Consider the following 18771-nt stretch of genomic DNA (forward strand, 5'->3'; position numbering starts at 1 on the left):
TTATTATTATTATTATTATTATTATTATTATTATTATTATTATTTATTATTGGACTCTCTGTGGTTTCATGTATTTGCGGATGTCTAATTGATTGATTGATTTCTATACCGCCCTTCCAAAAATGCCTCAGAGTGGTTTACACAGAGGAATAATAAATAAATAAGATGGATCCCTATCCCCAAAGGGCTCTCAATCACAATTGACATCCAGTTTCATTATCCATGGATAAGAAAGGGTTAAAACCCATGTATCTGCAGTTCCTAGAAGCCATTTTGTCAGCAGGAGCCTGGGAGGAGACATTTTGTGGCTCATTTCTTTAAAAAAACCCACACACACACACACACTTGCCCTGGGGCATGGTATAGTAAACAGTCATTTTGTGTGAGTGCTTCACCTTTTTGGTCCATTCTGGAACCTAACTCCCTTTCCCCATAGGCATGCCTCATTACATGCAGTGATAGACTAGGAATGGAATCCCCACGAGAAATGAAGTGTGCCTGTACATCCATAACTAGATGGTGAGGCTGTTCTCATGAGAAGCCAAGACTGGGCTAAGGCAACCAAGCCTGGACCAGACTGCATTCTGGGTTTACCTCTGAATTTGGTAAATAACGTCCCTCAGTACATCTTGGCCTAGAGAAGGGAAAGAGGATTGTATTTGTTGAACATCTGGTTTTGCTCGGACCACTGTGGACTTCAAATTTATTTTACTCTTCTCAGGTATGTGAGGAAAGGGGAAGATTGCTATCCAGGCATACAAATTGGGGTCTCACGTGCCCCTTGGTGAGGGCTCAAGCCAGAGTGCGAGTAATACAAAGAAAGCGGTGTCTAGACATTTGGACCTGGTCCTTGGGTTCGACGCAAGGGTTACCATTTGTGAAGGCTGGCCCTGCCCAGGTCCTTCTTATTGCCTGTCAAGATTAACATAGGAGTTTTGGGGGTCAAGTTAGTTTCAGCTGTAGAAATTGAAGTAGGACAGAACTATACAATCAGGTTTGGCAAATAGGACAACCCATTTCCCAAGTTAGTTTCTCCACCATCCAATGCTGGCAATAACCTTTCATATAACCCTGGCTAGTGTACAAGACACCACTCCAGCTTTAAAACTCAAGCCATCAGTCCCAATTATTGGAATGAACATACTTAAGGTATGAAACATAGGGTATCCATCTATTCGCCTCATGAAGGACATGCCTATTTAGTTCTGTGAAGAAACTTTTCATTAAAATCTTATCCTTAAGTAATCTAGTCTACTCACAAGACTTGCTTTAGTCAGCCACATCACTAAGTTTGATCTAGATAACTACACATAGTAGTATCACACAGAATGTGTGATACGAACTCATAACCTTATTCAACTATTATCTGCAGGTGTGCAGAGTATTACATAAGCCTCCTTCCACCCAGACACGAAAGCTTGGGTGGTATATAAGTTAAATAAATAAACCAACAACAACAACATTAAACGGATTTGGACACTAACAGATGAAGCATTCAATACCAGTTTGATTCCAAGACAAAATGCAAGAGCCTCCAAACAACTAGTAGTATAGTTAAGTGTGAACAAGATTTCAGCCTGTTTTAGGATAAATTACTATTTGTGCAGGAGTGGTTTTCCATCCTCTGGACACAGTGCCAGTATTAGACTAGAGCATAAGAAAAATGTTAAGGAAACAACTTCAGAAACTTTGTCATCAAATTTACTGCCAGGAGTTCTCATTCTAGGATCTGATCCATGTACCCTGTTTGGAAACTAGGGATGTGCGAACCGGTTCGAATTCAAACCAGGGTGGTTTGAAGGTTCGAATTCGAACCGACCAGCCATCAGGTTCGAGCTGCAGGTTCGAATTCGAACCGAACCAGGGGGTGGTTCGATTAGAACCGGTTCGGACATCCAAAAATTGGTAGGATGGCAGCTGGCACCCAGGGGTACCTGCCACCCAAACCCCAAAGCATCAGACACTCGTATGATTTTTTATGAATTTTTGAAAAATATATTTATTTTTTTCTCATAGGGTATAATGGGGCTCGAACCAGACCATTATACCTTATTGTGGAGCACCCATGGGTGCCAACAACCACCCAAACCCTGAAGCAATCAGACAGTACTATGATTTTTTATTCATATTTTAAATATTTTCAATTATTTTTCTCATAGAGTATAATGGGACCAGAACCAGTCCATATCCCCTATTGTGGAGCACCTAGGGGCACAAAATCAGGGTGGGAGGTAGACAGACAGGGGTGCCTACCACTCACAAAACCCCAAGGCAATTGGACACTCCTCTGATTATTGGTGAATTGTTAAAGTATTTTTGAATTCCTCATAGGGAATAATTAGGATTGCAGCAAATGTATAGCTTCACGTCGGGGGGGAAAGGGGTGCTGTAGAGCAGAGTGTGGTGGGTTATAGTGCCCAAGGGGGTCAGGAAGCTATCAGAATTATTTGAAAGGAATTTGGCAAAGGGCTGATTTTAAAGTGATTTTTGAAGTGTATGTGTCTTTAAGGTTAGCAATGAGAGTGGATTCATGGTTTGTCATTGAAAATCTTATATGCTACCAAAGAATCTACACTCAGAACAATTCCGAAACAACAAAACCCAGTACCCCATGGGTTAGCAACCCATGGGGGTGGTTGGCAACCTCTTTGCACGAGACCACCACTCACTCTGGGCCACCCCAGCACCCCACAAGTGGCTTTAAGGTTTTTCTCCATAGGGAAGAATGGAGGTTTCAGCAGCCCCATAACAGCACTTATTTATTTACCTGCCCCAGCAACAGAAGTGCACAGATAAAGAAACACTACTAATTAATATTGTCTGGAGACATGGGCCATATTTGCACATAACATGGTTCTGCTCCCCACCCTGCTCTCCTCTCTGCGTTTCGACAAAATGGGGAGTTGGCTCTCTGCAGTCAGGGAGACTGTAGAAATGAGAGGGAACTAGTTGTGTAGGCTTTCTTCTTGCATGAAGGACAGCCTACATAACCAGTCACAGCGATAGAGAGGGAGGTGCTTCCTCCCTCAACTCCAGTTACAGCAAATACAGCCTCCAGTTCTGCATTCGGGAGGTGCTGGGGTGGCCCAGAGCAAGGGTGCCAACCACCTCCATGGGTTGCTAACCCATGGGATACTGGGTTTTGTTGTTTCGGAAGTGTTCTGAGTGTAGATTCTTTGGTAGCATATAAGATTTTCAATGACAAACTATGAATCCACTCTCATTGCTAACCTTAAAGACACATAAACTTCAAAAATCACTTAAAAATCAGCCCTTTGCCCAATTCCTTTCAAATAATTCTGATAGCTACCTGGCCCCCCTTGGGCACTACCACCCACCACACTCTGCTCTTGGACACCCCTTTCCCCCCGACGTGAAGCTATACATTTGCTGACACCTCCATGCTTCTTTATGGAGAAAAACCTCAAAGTCGCATAAACTTCAAAAATCACTTAAAAATCAGCCTTTTGCCCAATTCCTTTCAAATAATTCTTATAGCTTCCTTGCCCACCTTGGGAACTACCACCCACCACACTCCACTCTAGGACACCCCTTTCTCCCCGACGTGAAGCTATACATTTGCTGCAATCCTCATTATTCTCTATGAGGAATTCCAAAATAATTTTAAAATTCACCAATAATCAGAGAAGTGTCCGATTGCCTTGGAACTTTGTGGATAGTAGGCACCCCTGGTTGTCTACCACCTACCCCACCTTTGTGCCCCTAGGTCAGGCATCCCCAAACTGCGGCCCTCCAGATGTTGCTGAACTACAACTCCCAGCATCCCTAGACACAATTTTTTGTGGCTGGGTATGCTGGAAGTTGTAGTTCAGCAACATCTGGAGGGCCGCAGTTTGGGGATGCCTGCCCTAGGTGCTCCACAATAGGGGATATGGGCTGGTTTGGCTCCTATTATACTCTATGAGAAAAATAATTTAAAATATTCATAAAAAATCATAGGGGTGTCTGATTGCTTCGGGGTTTGCATGGTTGTTGGCACCCATGGGTGCTCCACAATAAGGAATAATGGGCTGGTTGGAGTCCCATTATATCCCATGAGAAAAAAATAGAAATAATTTTCAGAAATTCATAAAAAATCGTACAAGTGTCCGATTGCTTTGGGGTTTGGGTGGCAGGTACCCCTGGGTGCCAGCTACCATCCTACCAATTTTTGGGTGTCTGCACTGGTTCAAACCAGTTCGAATCAGTTTGAACTGTTTCAAATTCGAACCGAACCAGGGGGAGGTTCGAGCAAAACCAAAACCGAACCACCTCCTCCTGGTTCGAACTCGAACCGAAAAAAACGGTTTTGTGCACATCTCTATTGGAAAAAAGTGAGCCCAGCTAGTTCTCCATCTGTCATTGGGAGGAAGTGGTCCACCCAGTCCTCAGATTTCCCCAGGAAGACATCAGTTTTACTTGCCACCTTCTGGCTCACAGTGGACTCCATGACAGCAGTCATACTACTGGTCACCACAGTATTGCACAGTCTCTTTGGCCATATCCATCATTTCAGTGATGGCACTCTTTGCCTCTGCAACTGTATCGCAAACTGCATCTTTAATACCTACCACCGTGGAAGATAGTAGCTCCTCAGTGTCTGAAATAACCTAGAAGACAGAAAAGAACATGCTCACTTTTTGAATATGGAAGAGTAGACTCTAGAGAACTCTGCCAGCAAGACAGGGGGCCAGCCTGACCTAAGCCAGAGTATTAACAGCTGTAGAGAGCTTGCAACTTCTTCCACAGGAGAACGCTGTCATTGTAGCCCCACGGCTATAAAAATGGGGCAGCAGAGGAGAGCCTGGCAGCAGTCACTAGCCAAGGTCTACTAATAAGGTGCTCCCTACCAGCAAGTGTATGCAAGATAGTTGTAAGCTGTTCTGAGCACCAGCTACGGAGAGAGCATTCCTGGAATATTTGTTTTGAGAGCTGGATAGAGCCAGGGGTAGAAACAGAATAGCAGAAGAATCTACCCACCTCCCCAACAACTGTCCTCAAATCTTCTAAAAAACCAGATCTTCAGTAAATTACCAAATCATATCAGGGGGCTTGCCTTTAGTGAATTGACTCTTTGTATATGATATTTCTTTAATTGGATCAAGTTGTCTTTTATAGGCGACATCTTTCATCAGAATAGTCCCCAATGAAAAATGCACTGATACCACTTGCATAGCCCTGGACCTGCTGCACAGCCCTAGTATATGTTAGAGATGCAGCTCCTGCATGGCATCAATTCTTAACCCTATTGACCACTAGGGGCATTAGGCATAGCAACAGCCAGTAAGGGCATTCCCTCTGACCATACTTTCATTATTCCGATTCCTCTTTGTTAGACTAATAGTCTCACGTTTCATTCACTCTCCAGAGAGAGAGAGAGAGAGAGTTCCTTCTCCCTTATCCTATATCCTGTATGTAGCTAGATATGAGACATGCTAGGTCTTGATCTGATGGATTTCCTAAATAAACTCCTTTATTTGGAACTTTAGCTCCATGGCTGCATTCACATGTAATGTGAAACCAGAGTTAAAATGGGCAGAGGTTGCCAAATCTGTATGTCTGAATGTGTGCCACTCCAGTCCCATTTGGAAATCAACCTGAGATTGTTCTTGGCACACTCCAAGTTGAACCCTCGGCTTGTAGTGAGTTTTGCTGCTCATACCTGAAGTTTGAGTTTCCACTGGCGTTACAAACGAATGCAGAACTGGAGGCTGCATTTGCTGTAACTGGAGTTGAGTTGAAGCACCTCCCTCTCTCTGGCTGTGACTGGTTATGTGGGCTGTCCTTCATGCAAGAAGAAAGCCTACACACCTAGTTCCCTCTCATTTCTACAGTCTCCCTGACTGCAGAGAACCAACTCCCCATTTCGTCGAAACGCAGAGAGGAGAGCAGGGTGGGGAGCAGAACCATGTTATGTGCAAATATGGCCCATGTCTCCAGACAATATTAATTAGTAGTGTTCCTTTATCTGTGCACTTCTGCTGTTGCTGGGGCAGGTAAATAAATTTTCCCCTCCTGAGCTTTAACAGTATTTGCCTATATCAGGATTTGAAAGTTTTCAACAATTCTTATGCACACAAGCATGCAGCAGTGCCCAATGTGCAAGTCAGCTATTAAATGCACATTACAACAAGATTTAGCAAGATACAGCTAGTGAAGCCTGGTGAAATTTAGCACCCAGATTTTCACCCATTTTTCAGCAGCTGAGCTAAGTTAAAGTTTAGCCAATTCTATTAAAACAAGTTTGGGTTCTGAATGTTGCATTAAGGAAATGTAGACAATCATGAGTGGCTAAACTGGAGAATTTCAGTTTTTGCTACAGTTCTAGGAGGGGATATGAACATCCCAACAGCTTGCCTGGCTGCAATTATTTGGTTCTTCATGTTAGATACGGGCAATTGCACCACCTCCTTATTGTTGCCAAGTCATGTATTTGAAGGGGGAAATTCTTATCCTTCTTCCCTTGCAACTCTTAGGAAGGAAGTCAAATTACCTTATCCACTGGTTGTTGAAGAACTGGCAATTTCTCTTCCAGCTTGTCTAATCCTTGGCAGCCATATTCGTTTACTACTGCAACTGTTCAAGGAATGGTAGAGATGACTAATTACTTGGCTGGGATAGGCAGTGGTAGCAACATCTGTTCATTTGCTTCTTGGATTTCAGTTTAGTTTGTCTGCTGAAACTTGTTGCTAACATCGCCTTTCCTATGCCAGTGCTTGATCTGCAGCTGGGCAATGGCCCATTAAGTTTATCTAGCCATTTAAAATATATTGGGTGTGCAAGAAACTAATGGAGGACAAACACTTGATTTACTGTCTTTCTCCATACATGCAACTTTGCTATAATTCATCTTACTGAACAGCAGATGATCCCTCTCCCCACCCCTGCTCTTGTTTGTCAGGAAGAAAAGCGCAAGACAGACACATTTTATGACTTGGGAAGCCAGCAGTTGAATACTGGATCCATTTGGATCTTGTAACTGCTTGCATTCACACAATCGCAAACGGTGTTCTACCCAGGTTTGGAAGCCGTGTGCTCTAGTTTTTGGTTGTGTGGAAGCAAGGTAGGAGGAAAACCTGGGTAGAAGTGATTGTTTGGAAGCAAGTCGCTTGTACCCAGGATTTCCTCCTACCTTGCTTGCACACAACTGAGAACTAGAGCACACAGAGCTCCCAAACCTGGGTAGAACACAGGCTATTCTCATGTGTGGTGGAAACCAGGTTAAGGGAGCCCAGCCTTCCACTACACATGTGGAATTACTCCCTCTTAAATGAGGCTGGCGGAGTGCATGCTCCACTAACCCAGTTTGATCGTGTTTCACCACGGTGTGGCTCCACACCATGGTGATTCATGAGTAGCCCCCTGACTAAGAGTCTACAACAAGCCTCCCGGCATCAGAGGGCTCCCCAGAATGCCCCTCGCACTCACATGGGGCATGCTGGGACTTCCGGGGGCCAGGAGGGTCCTGATCCTCACCACCCCAACTGGCTCCATGACGGAGCCGGTAAGTGTGTGGGTGGCCAATCTGACTGCCCAGGGCGAGCTGTCTGCTCATCTGTGGGGAGAGTGGTCAAGCTCACTCTCCCCACAGAACCTTCTTAGGGTCGCCACACTGCTCGTGTGGAGAGCCTTAGTGTGTGAATGACCTCATTATCTACTCATTTTCGGTCTTTTCCAACAGAACTTGGGATAGAGTGGTGGACTCATTTCAGTATGGCTGAACTCAATCTGGTAATATTTGTAGGGAGGAACCATATGAGTTGGTCAAATAATGTGTTCCTTTTCTCTTGGTGGGGTGGAGTTGTTGTACGCAGCAATATCAAAGAAAGGAACCATGTAGTTCCCACACCAGTTACCATGCTAGGGTGTTACACTGAAACTTGGTGAAGCAGTTCCCATGGTGCTTTGGTCAGGCTTTAGAAGGATCACAGAATGTGCTTAGCAGAAAGAACATCCCTGGTTTCATCCTGCATCTGGTTAAAGCATCTTCTGTAGCTAGACTGGAACCTACCAAGACCCTGAAGAGCTGCTCCAAGTTGGAGTAGACAAGTAAAGTTCCAGTGTTTCGTTTGGAGGCACTTTACCAATCAATGAGCTATGGGTCCTCCCTTCAAGGAACACTTCTAGGCTAGGTAAGCTGTTTGGCAGATACTGGGTAAGGCAATTCCTTACAAATATCATTGTAAAACTCTATATAAATATCCCAATGTAACAGAACATCATGCACTTACTTTGTGGTTCAGGCTTAATCAGAATGGGCTGCACACAGCTGCAGGAGTTGCTACTGTCTTGATCTCCATCTCTGCCCCATCACAAACTGACTTAAGCACAGAGTGATCATCTCTGGTTGCAGCATAGGCAGAAGAGACCTTCTCATAGGCAGAGCATACTAGTTCCAAGTCTGTCATGCGTGTGACCACATTCTAATAGACAGAAGAGAAGTTAACACAATATTGGTCAATATGTCTTCTGCAAGATGTAGTCAGCAAGAATGGGTGCATACATTCCAAGCTCATTTCTTGGATATCTACATCCATGCAGCTGAACCATCCAGTCTTTCATCACCACCTCACATGCAGGAGTTCCATGGAATCTGTTAAAGATTTGGCCAACCCATGTTCTCTTTTCTTCACCGCAACAGTATTCTCTACAACATGGTATATGACACGTGGGGCCATTTCCTGGCCTTGCTATTGGCCAGTGAAGTGTTTCATTTAGACTGAAGATATTTCTGCTAGTACTTTGGCACTCACGATTCCTCTCTTGTCAATACTTATTTGGTGTTTTTATACACCAGTGCTGTTTCACGTGGCAAAGTCACTGCTTCACACAGACTCCTGGGTGACAGGGGAAGAACTATCAACAGCCTGCTGTGACCAGTTTGTATGTCACTTTGCAGATAAAGTTGCTTGCATCCGTGCTGATGTGAACTTCAGTATATTGGCAGTTCCAGGAGATGTGCCTTGGCAACCATCTGGTCCAGTTGTGATGGATTATTTTCAGTTAGTGCAGCCTGAGAAAGTGGACAAGATCCTAGACAGTGTGCGGGCAACATCATGCACTCTGGAACCTGGCCCGTCATGGCTAGTAAAATATGCCAGGGAAGGAACAGGTTGATGGTTAGAGCAAATTATTAATGCTTCACTAAGGGAGGGAAATATGCCATTGAGCCTCAAGCAAGTGGTGGCAAGGCCACTATTAAAAAAGCCCCCCCTTGATTCCACCAACTTTGATAATTATGGATGTTATGGATTATCTAACCCTTTTCAGTCTGGCTTTTGCCCTGGGTTTGGGACTGAAACTGCTTTGGTTGCCCTAGTGGATGACCTATGCCAGGAACTAGACAGGGGGAGTGCATCCCTGTTGGTTCTGCTGGACTTCTCAGCGGCATTCGATACCATCAACCATGGTATCCTTCTGGACTGCTTCTCAGGTATAGGGATTGTGGGTAGTATATTGAAGTGATTCCAGTCCTTTCTTGGGGGGAGGTTCCAGAAGGTAGTGCTGGGGGGACTTCTGCTCAACTCCTTGGCCTTTGGCCTAAGGGGTCCCACAAGGCTCAGTATTGTCCCCCACGCTGTTTAACATCTACATGAAGCCGCTGGGAGAGGTGATCAGGAGGGTTGGACTGAAGTATCATCAATTCACAGATGACACTCAGCTCTACCTTTCCCTGACATCAGATTCTAAGGAAGCAGTGGATGTACTGAACTGGGGACTGGAGGCAGTGATGGGCTGGATGTAGGCTAGCAAACTGAGGCTAAATCCAGACAAGATGGAGGTGCTGTTGGTCAGTAGGAAAGCCAATCAGGACAGGGTGATTCAATCAGCTCTGGATGGAGTTGTACTCCCTTTGAAAGAGCAACTGCACAGCTTGAGGGTGCTAGTGGACCCAGTTCTGCTTTTGTTAGCTCAGGAGGAGCTGCTGGTCAGGGGTGCCTTTACACAGCTTTGGCTAGTGTGCCAGCTGTGTCTCTTTCTCAAGAAAGCAGATCTGGCCACGGTTACCCACGCCTTAGTCATGTTGCAGCTAGATTACTGCAGTGCAGTCTATGTGGGGCTGCCCTTGAAGAGTATTAGGAAACTTCCATTGGTGCAGAATGCAGTTGCCAGGGTTCTCCCTGGAACTGCTTGGTCAAAGCATATTACACCTATTCTGAAAGAGCTGTACTGGTTGCCAATTTGTTTCCAGATCCAATTCAAGGTGCTGGTTATTACCGTTAAGGCCCTTAATGGTTTAGGCCCTGGATACCTGAGGGACCACCTGCTCCCAAGGGTTTCTTGGAAAACCTACCCAACAAGATTGTCAGAGAGGCCTTTGCCTAGTGAGTCAACATTGGGAGAGGCTAAGCTGTTGTGCACAAATGTCTAATTAGATTAGACAGAAGGCAACTTTTTTAAAGTTAGCTTTAGGAATACTGCTTTTCCTCAGATGGCAACACCATTTACTGGGAAAAAGAGGTGACACCACTTTAAGTAGAACAATTAAACAGTTACCTCCCACAGTTAGTATGCATGGTCTTTAACTACTGTTGGTTTCTTCTCTATGCATCTATAGAGAACAAAGCTCCCTGACAGGTACAGGCAATCCAGCACATTATGAGATATTCCCACAGGAAGTCAACATCTCCCTTGTTAGTGAGATCAGTTAACTTCCCCCAACTGCCTGGTTAGTGGTCTTATACTGGCCTTAGAATCTCCTACTATGCACACTCCATGCCACTTCTAGCAATTTCAAAAACTTCACAATGCTAAAGCCCAGGAGAAAGAAAGAAAAAGAAGCTAACAAATACTCTCTTCCTCCCTCCATTTCCTGTGATTGTTTGCAGGTTCTAAACTTATACCTAGTGCCACGTATTTGAAATGGTTTGCATAAAGCCAGTTTCTGCCTAATTAGCTCAGCTATCAGGGGCATTGCTAAATAAAGAGATAGTACAGCCCAGGCCCACAGCACTAGGTGAACTGACTCAATCTTGAATCAGCTTGAGGGCTCAACCTTGAACTAAACCAGGCCAAGTCTGGCTTGAGCCAAACCCACCAGGCCAGTTTGGAGGTGCCAGGTACCAGTAAGTATTGTTAAAAATAAGTTTGAGTTACTGCTGCTGAGGGCTGCTTTGGAGGCTTCAGGAAATGCTGCTGTGGCCACGGGGTGTGTTTACAGTGACTCCCCCAATCCCCACCAGTCTTCCCCCCACAAGTATCCACAGGCCATCTCAGCCCATTTTGCACATGTGGTGGCCACTTTTGGGTTGCTGCACATGCATGCATCTCTCTCTCTCTCTCTTTCTGCACAGGTTCATCTATGCTACACTTTTTTGGAAGTGGCAATGGCTAAGGAGATTGAGGGCTCTGAGCAATGCATTGGGAGCCCATACCTTGTCAGCTACTCATTTTCCACCTACAAGGTAGCTACATTAGACACCTCCCAATGAATTGCTATTCTAGCCTAGCTAAGAGCACATTACTTTTCTAAACACTATTTAAGAAAATGTTTAGATAAACAAGGTTTCATCTTATCCCAGAACCCATTTCAGTATTTTGGCTCACCTTTTGTACTCTACTACAGCTTTGCTCACATGACCCACCACCACACATGAAGAGATGCCTTCTTCATTTATATCTCGGGGGGGGGGGGGGGAGTAAGGCAAAGAATCCCGGTTTAAAACATTCCTTGTTTAGCTTCTACAAAGCTCAACTGAACAAGTCAAACCTACTTCTTCTTATCACTTCCAACCTATCTCCTATTTCTCCAGACTTCACAAATGCTGTAGAGAAACTCCTCCTCTGAGTTTAAATGAGATGATACAATATGCTCCTATTGGGCAGCAATTAGATAGGCAGTTCTGTGAAGCAATCGGAAAGCAGCATTCTTCAGTTTGATTAACAATGGGGTGGAATTGGTTTATGGGCTGAGTCACTGTCATGATGACTTCCCCCAGCAGTGTTGGTAGATTGTGGTAAATTTACCTCAGTATAAAAGGAAGGTATTTAAAGGGAGAGTTTCTCAGGAAACAATAAACAGGTAGGATCCTAGTCTTACCAGAGTTCAGATAGCTGGTCTTCCTGTTCCTCTGACTTACTAGATGTGTCTAGTTATTGACCTGTTGTTAGGGTCATGTCATTTTTTGTGCCTGTCTGGTGTTTTTAGTACATAAACTGATAACCTTAATATATAAGTCCAGAGGGAACCTTTGTTCCAGAAAGAGAAATGCTTATGCATGTGTAAGGGAAATTTAATGAAGAAAATCTACAGACCGTGCTTTCCAGCATGTTTCTGAAGTCCAGTCTGACAGATCTTCATTCTATATCTGTATTTGCCAAAATACAAAGGCTAGTAACATTTATTATCATTATTTTTTTAAGTACTTGATTTTCCACTAACAGTTGACTTCATTCTTTTCCATCCTTACTTGGCAGTAAACCCTGACATGTTATATCTGATTTACTTCTGAGTAAAAATGCACATGAACAGCCAAACAAGTTTACTTAAAAAGAAGTACCATTGAACTGAAGACTACTTACTTCCAGATAAGAATGCATTAGATTGCAGCCTTAGTGTGACTTACTTTTGTGTACTTTTAGGATCACACTGAGCCGGGTCTCACGATCAGTGAGACCCAGTTTGCTAAGTAGAGCGGGGAGAGCGGGCTAAGCCCACTCTCCCTGCACACGAGCAAGCAGGAGCCCTGGGCGGCCGGATCAGCCGCCCACATGATTGCTGGCTCAGTGACGGAGCCGGCGGGGGCTGGGGAGCTCAGCCCCCGGAAGCTCCAGTATGCCCTGCACGAGTGTGCAGGGCATACTGGAGAGACCCCCGGAGCTGGGAGGCAGCTTTTCGCCTCCCCTCCAGGGGTCTCCTCATGAGTAGGTGCAGCGTGGAGCCACGCTGTGTCTACTCATGATCTTGAAAACCAGGTTTCCAGAGCACTCTCTCTGCAAACCTGGTTTTAGGGCAGGGGTACTTGAGCGGGTTACCCGCTCTAGAACCACCGGGCTCACAGCCAAGCCCAGTGGTTCTCACGATTACAGAAAATCAGGCTAGCAGAGGCTAGCCTGATTTTCTGCAATCGTGAGAATAGCCTCACTTCCAAATGGCCACAATCCAACATGGCACAAAACATGCTTACATAGGACCATATTAGTTCCTATGATTGTATATGTTGATCAGAGTCCATTGGATTGTAGCCAAGAGCCTCTGACTTTAATGAATTTAAGCACACTTAAACTATGTGTTGGATTGTGACTAATGGCTGATATCCAGATTAATGACATGCTGGTGGAAGAGTTATTGTTATTGTTTATTTACGATCTTAGATCAAACATCAATATACACAGGATATACACAGTAAAAAAAGAAAACAATAATGGAAACAAAGTCTAAAATGTCATCAAATATATAAAATCAGGAATCTTTGACAGTAACCGATTGCTGTGCTCTAGCTTCTCTTAGTTTGGTCAATGTATAACAAAATTTAATAACCTCCAGGGATATTGTTGGGTCCCTGTCTTCTAATAAGCATATAAGAATTGTCTCCACTGAGTGGCTTTGGAGATCTTTCAGATACTGAGATAAAAATAAATCTCTTTCATCAGTATAAAGTGGGCAATGTAACAGTGAATGCGACAATGTTTCGGGAGCAGCTCCACAAAGGCATAGTCTCTCCTCATAGGGTTTTCTCTCAAATTTCCCTACTAGCATCGCTGAGGGTAAAGCATTCAAGAGAGCTCTTGTAAACGCCCAGCGCAGCTTTGGTGAACAGATTGTATAGAAATAAGAGGCTGTGACCCAGTCTTTCTTGGTGCTTAGGAATTGTAGCGGCCTATTTACAGAGGCCCTTTCCTCCTGGAAATGTATGTCCCTAAGCCTTTGTTTAACTAGGGATCTTGCCGTTGACTCGCCCTGTTCTAACAATTGTGCTGGGCAGAAGCCCATCTTCCGGAGTCTTTCCTCAACCGTCATACACCAACGGGGTTGTGGGGTAGCGGCAAGGAGATGAGGTATAAGTCCTGCCAGGTAAAGATAAGTCTTAATCCAATACAGGATAATGAGCAGCCAGGCCCTGGTCTCCAATTTCCATAGCCCGGTCTCCAGCCGTATTAAGGAGTTCGGGATGCATATTGGTACCCCCAATAGTGATCTCAGAAAGCCCGACTGTATTTTTTCTAAAGCTTGTAAGTCTTTTGGCGGTCTAACCTGAATCCCATATAGCAGCTGAGGTATCACTTTAGCCTGAAAGGCTTTATTAGCTGCTGGAATATAGCCACCACCTTGTGCCCAGAAAAATTTCCTGATTGCCAAGGAAGATCGAGTGGCATTCAATTTAGCAGCATTGGTGTGCATAGAGGTACTGCCATTAAACTGAAACACCACCCCCAGGTATCAGTAAGACTTCACCTGCTCTACTCTGGCACCACCTATGGACCATCTAAAAACCCGTTGCTTCTTTGCAAATCTCACGGTTTTAGTTTTGATGTAGCTGATTTTCAAAAATTCCTCATTGCAGAACAGACTCAAGCATTCTAACGTTCTTTTTAGACCAACTCTGGTCTGTGACAATAAGGCTGTGTCATCTGCATACATCAGGATAGGTAAACACCTGTCCCCTATCTTTGGCGCGTGAGTTTCAACTTGCCGTAGACGGGTGATTAGACCGTTTACATAGAAATTGAAAAGAGCTGGGGCTAGTATGCATCCCTGCCAGAAGAGTGTTTTCTGTCACACAAAAGGAGAGAGGCTAACCCCACCTCAGCCCTCAGAGGCATATTTGTGACAGGCATAGGAGGTTGTAGAGGGAAGGGGAAATCAGCAGAAATTGTCCCTTCCTCCTTCCATGACAGAAAAAGCTCTTCTGCCTGCACAGTGTTAGTCTGCATGTCAGCCAATACATTTAGGGGACAGGACTCTAAACCTAAGAGTGCAATCCTAGCACACTGACCTGGGTGTATTGAAACTAGTGGGCCTAATTTCCAAGTAAACATGAACGGCTAGACTGTCAAAATGTCAATTGGGAAGGAAAGATATTTAAGGCTGTGCTGTAGACTTCCAGTATTGTCTGTTCTCTCAGAGAGAATGCACATTGTTGAAGATAAAAGTGACAAAGAACTTAATAAAGGAAGGACTGTTAAGTGGACTGACGTAATGTATTTTAAGATAGTTTTCCTGTAAAAGTTTCTGTGTGCTAGTTTTGTGAATAGAAATGGGGGGCGGGAACCTCTGGGTGAAATTGGCTCCTGGACGACAAGTAATAATAACAACTTTATTTGTTGGCTTCCCCATGACAAATTGTTCTCTGGGTGATTCACAAAATAAAACAATAAAACAACATTTAAGTAAAACATACAATTAAAACACATAAACCAGACTAAAATATTACAATAAAATACAAAATGTTAAAAACTTTTCTTTCTTCCTTTTTAAAAACCTTATTTTAAAAGCCCTAGGTAAACAAAAAGGTCTTCACCTGGCATCTAAAAGAACAAATTGATGATGCCAAGCAAGCCACACTGGGGAGGCCTCTACTGAAAAGGCCTCTCCCTAGCAACCACCTGCCGTACCTCATTTGGCAACCACCTGCCTTACCTCATTATGTAGTGGTAATTCGCTACAGTTTATTTTAAAAGTGAACCTGAGTAGATTCCCTCAAATGCAGGGTACAGATAGGAAGTGTACTACCCTGTTAAGACCTACCCCGAAAGTAAGACCTAGCAGTAATTTCTGATGTACCGCTAATTGCCCTAGTGCATTTTTTTGGGCTAAAATTAATATAAGACACTGTCTTATTTTCGGGGAAACACGGTACTGTACATGCATTGAACATAACACATGAACAATTGTGCATGAGTACAGATCTGTACATGCATATGCTGTACACAGATTGTATGTGCATGGAACATGCTGTGTGGATAGAGTTACAGTTGCCTGTGACTAGAGAATAACAACAACACAAATTCATCTCTGGATTAGCCAGTCTCATTTTGTCAACTTGTCTGGATAATGTGAGAATACATTCTTGGTTTAGTACTCCAAGGTTTAAAAGAAAAAAAATAACCATGGTACATTCTCAGTTTCTTCAGTAGCTCATAAGTCAGTCACATCAAAATTAATTTTTTCCCCTCTAGCAAGCCAAGACTGTACTTCCTTATGCAAGTGATTTCTTGGCCAAAATTAAACATTCATTTACAAAGCCTTTCAAACATTTTATCAAGTTTCAGAAGGTAGTGCCAGTGATGAAATGATTTTGTACTTTTATGCACATGGGGTTAGAACCCTGAAGAGCTGTCAATCATAAGAATCAGAGTGACAGTTAAAGTTCAGTTATTTGGGGAATTGGATCTGTTTAGGGACAGTCTCGGGGAGGAATTGTTCTGAGACACAAAGTATAAGAATCTGAAATACAGGACTGGGTTACTGGAAACAAGACAGTTTGAAATAAAGACTGGGCGAAGTCTGGGAAGGAACTAAGATGCACAAAGCTTTACATCTTTAACATCTACATGTTCACATCTACATGAAGCCGCTGGGCCTGGTCATCCATCAGTTAGGGGTAAGTTTTCATCAATATGCTGATGATACTCAGCTTTATATCTCTACCCCTGGCCAATCAGGTGAAGCCATCCATGTGCTGGCTCAGTGCCTAGAGGCTGTCAGGACCTGGATAGGCCAAAACAAGCTCCGGTTTAATCCCTCTTGCTCTTGTTCATTTAGCGATATGGCCAGTTGCTGTGTGTGTGAGTTATCTCTTGACGGGATTGCGCTTTCCCTTGAGAGAGACGCTTTGTGATCTGGGGGTCCTTCTGGAATCGTGGTTCCTGCTTGAACAGCAGGTAGAGGCTGCTGGGCCAGGGCCAGGGCCAGGGGTGCCTTTGGCCAACTTCAGCTGGTTCAACAGTTATGGCCTTCCCTCGGCCCTGCCCTGGCCACAGTAGCTCATGCCTAAATTATTATTTCTTGTTTACACAGTCAGACAGGTGTTATTGATTGGTTTGTTTTATCCAGACATTGAGTCCTTCCCAAAGACCTGGGATGGCTGAATTTTATTATCAATACTAGTATTTTTAAGCCCGTTTTAATAACGGGCGCTAGCTGTCTTTTCCCCCTTTAAGGTTTCTTCATATCTTTTGCCCTTTTTTTGTGTGTGTGTCCCTGTCTCTCTTCCTTTCTTTTCTTTCCTTCCTTTTCTTGCTTTCCTTTTCCTTTTTTAAAAAAATATGTTTTATTCTCTACGTTATCTTTTTCTCTCTTCTTTCTATTATGGGCATGTTTGTTGGGGGTTTTTGTGTGTGTGTGTTTTCCTTTTTCTCTTTTTCTATCTCCCCCCCCACCTTTTTTCTTCACTTTTACCTCTCTTCTTTTTCCTTCCTCTTTGTTTTTTTTCTTCTTTTCTTTCCTATCTCTCTCTTCTCTCTTTTTCCTTCTTTATCTCTTTTCTTTTCTCTATTGTTCTGTCTCCCTCCCGCATTCCTTGTTTTGTCTTTTGCTGTCTGTTTTTCTTGTTGTCTCTCTCTCTCTCTCTCTCTCTCTCTCTCTCTCTCTCTCTCTCTCTCTCTCTCTCTTCTCTCTGTCTTTGTTTTCCTCCACCCTGTTCTAATTTTCCCTTCCCTCTGTGGTTTTTCCCCCCTCTGGGGGACGTTGTTTGGTGGGGGTGCTTGTGTGCGACACAGAATGGCTCTGGGCTCTCCAGAATGGCGACCCCCCCCACATGATTAAGGGCCAAATTGGCCCATGTAAATGCCGTTGCAGCCGCCGCCGCCCGCCCGCCCGCCCTCCCAACTGCTGAGTCCTCCTCACCCCCGTGTCCTCATCCCCGGCCCGAGTCAGTCGGGCGATGAAAGTCCTTAATTTGATAGGGAGAGAGGAGCTCGCAAGCAGAGCTCCTCTCTCTGCAAAGCCTCTTCCCGAACTGGCGCTTTGGACGCAAAGGACGCAATAGGCGTCCTTTGCGCCCAAAGCGCCAGTTCGGGCAGAGCCTTTGCACAGAGAGGAGCTCTGTTTGCGAGCTCCTCTCTCCCTATCAAACTAAGGACTTTCATCGCCCGACTGACTCGGGCTGGGGTATGGAGGACTCGGCAGTTGGGAGGGCGAGCGGGTGGTCGTCGTCGTCGGCGACCGCAGCAGCAATTTCGCCCATGGGGCTGGGAGAGGAGGACTCGGGCAGCTGGGAGGGTGGGCGGGTTAAGGGCAATTTCGCCCTGGTTTTCCATCTTTCTGATGTGCCGCCTCTTCACTCTCGGCGGCTGTCCTGGAGCCGCTGCCGCCTCTGTCTCTCTGCGTCCGCCGCAGCCGCTTGGCAGCTCCGTGGCACGGTAAGGCAATGCCGCCCGCGGGTGTTTTGGTGCCGCCTCTGCCTTCCAGCGACTGTCTCAGCCGCATCTTTATCTGCTTCCCGCGGGTGGTCTGGTCCCGCCGCCGCCTCTGCCTCCAAGCGGCTGCCGGAGCCGCATCTGTCCTCCCCGCGGCCGGGCAGAGTCAGAAACATGGCCGCTTGGTGTCTGTCTCCATTTCTGCCTCGGCTGTCCTGCGCATGCGCTCTGCGCATGCATAGAACAGCCGAGGGAGGCACAGACACACGCCTTGGTGTCCACGGACGGACACCAAGGCTTTTATTAGAGAGGATTGTTGTTATTATTATAGATATCGTCACAAAATATATGCTGTTCCCAGTAAAGTTGCTTTTTGTAATTGGCTGATGGTGATTTCTGTGGCCCCTAAAGTGTTGAGGTGCTCTTCAAGTTGTTTTGGAATTGCATCTAGAGTGCCAATTATTACTGGAA

The 18771-nt window shown here is 44.9% G+C and overlaps 1 long non-coding RNA gene and 1 pseudogene across 2 annotated transcripts in view; one reads left to right on the top strand and one right to left on the bottom strand.

Annotated features, from left to right (window-relative positions):
* Positions 1 to 776: 776 nt before the first annotated feature.
* Positions 777 to 11704, bottom strand: LOC128347217 (perilipin-3-like; annotated as a pseudogene).
* A 4630-nt stretch (positions 11705 to 16334) lies between these two features.
* LOC128348274 (uncharacterized) overlaps positions 16335 to 18771 on the top strand; it is a 37246-nt gene continuing 34809 nt past the window's right edge. For both annotated transcript variants that reach the window (XR_008318044.1, XR_008318045.1), the window contains exon 1: positions 16335 to 16544. This is a non-coding gene — a long non-coding RNA (uncharacterized LOC128348274). The remainder of the gene's footprint in view (positions 16545 to 18771) is intronic.

The sequence above is a fragment of the Hemicordylus capensis genome, chromosome 2, assembly GCF_027244095.1.
Source record: "Hemicordylus capensis ecotype Gifberg chromosome 2, rHemCap1.1.pri, whole genome shotgun sequence".
Taxonomy (NCBI): domain Eukaryota; kingdom Metazoa; phylum Chordata; class Lepidosauria; order Squamata; family Cordylidae; genus Hemicordylus; species Hemicordylus capensis.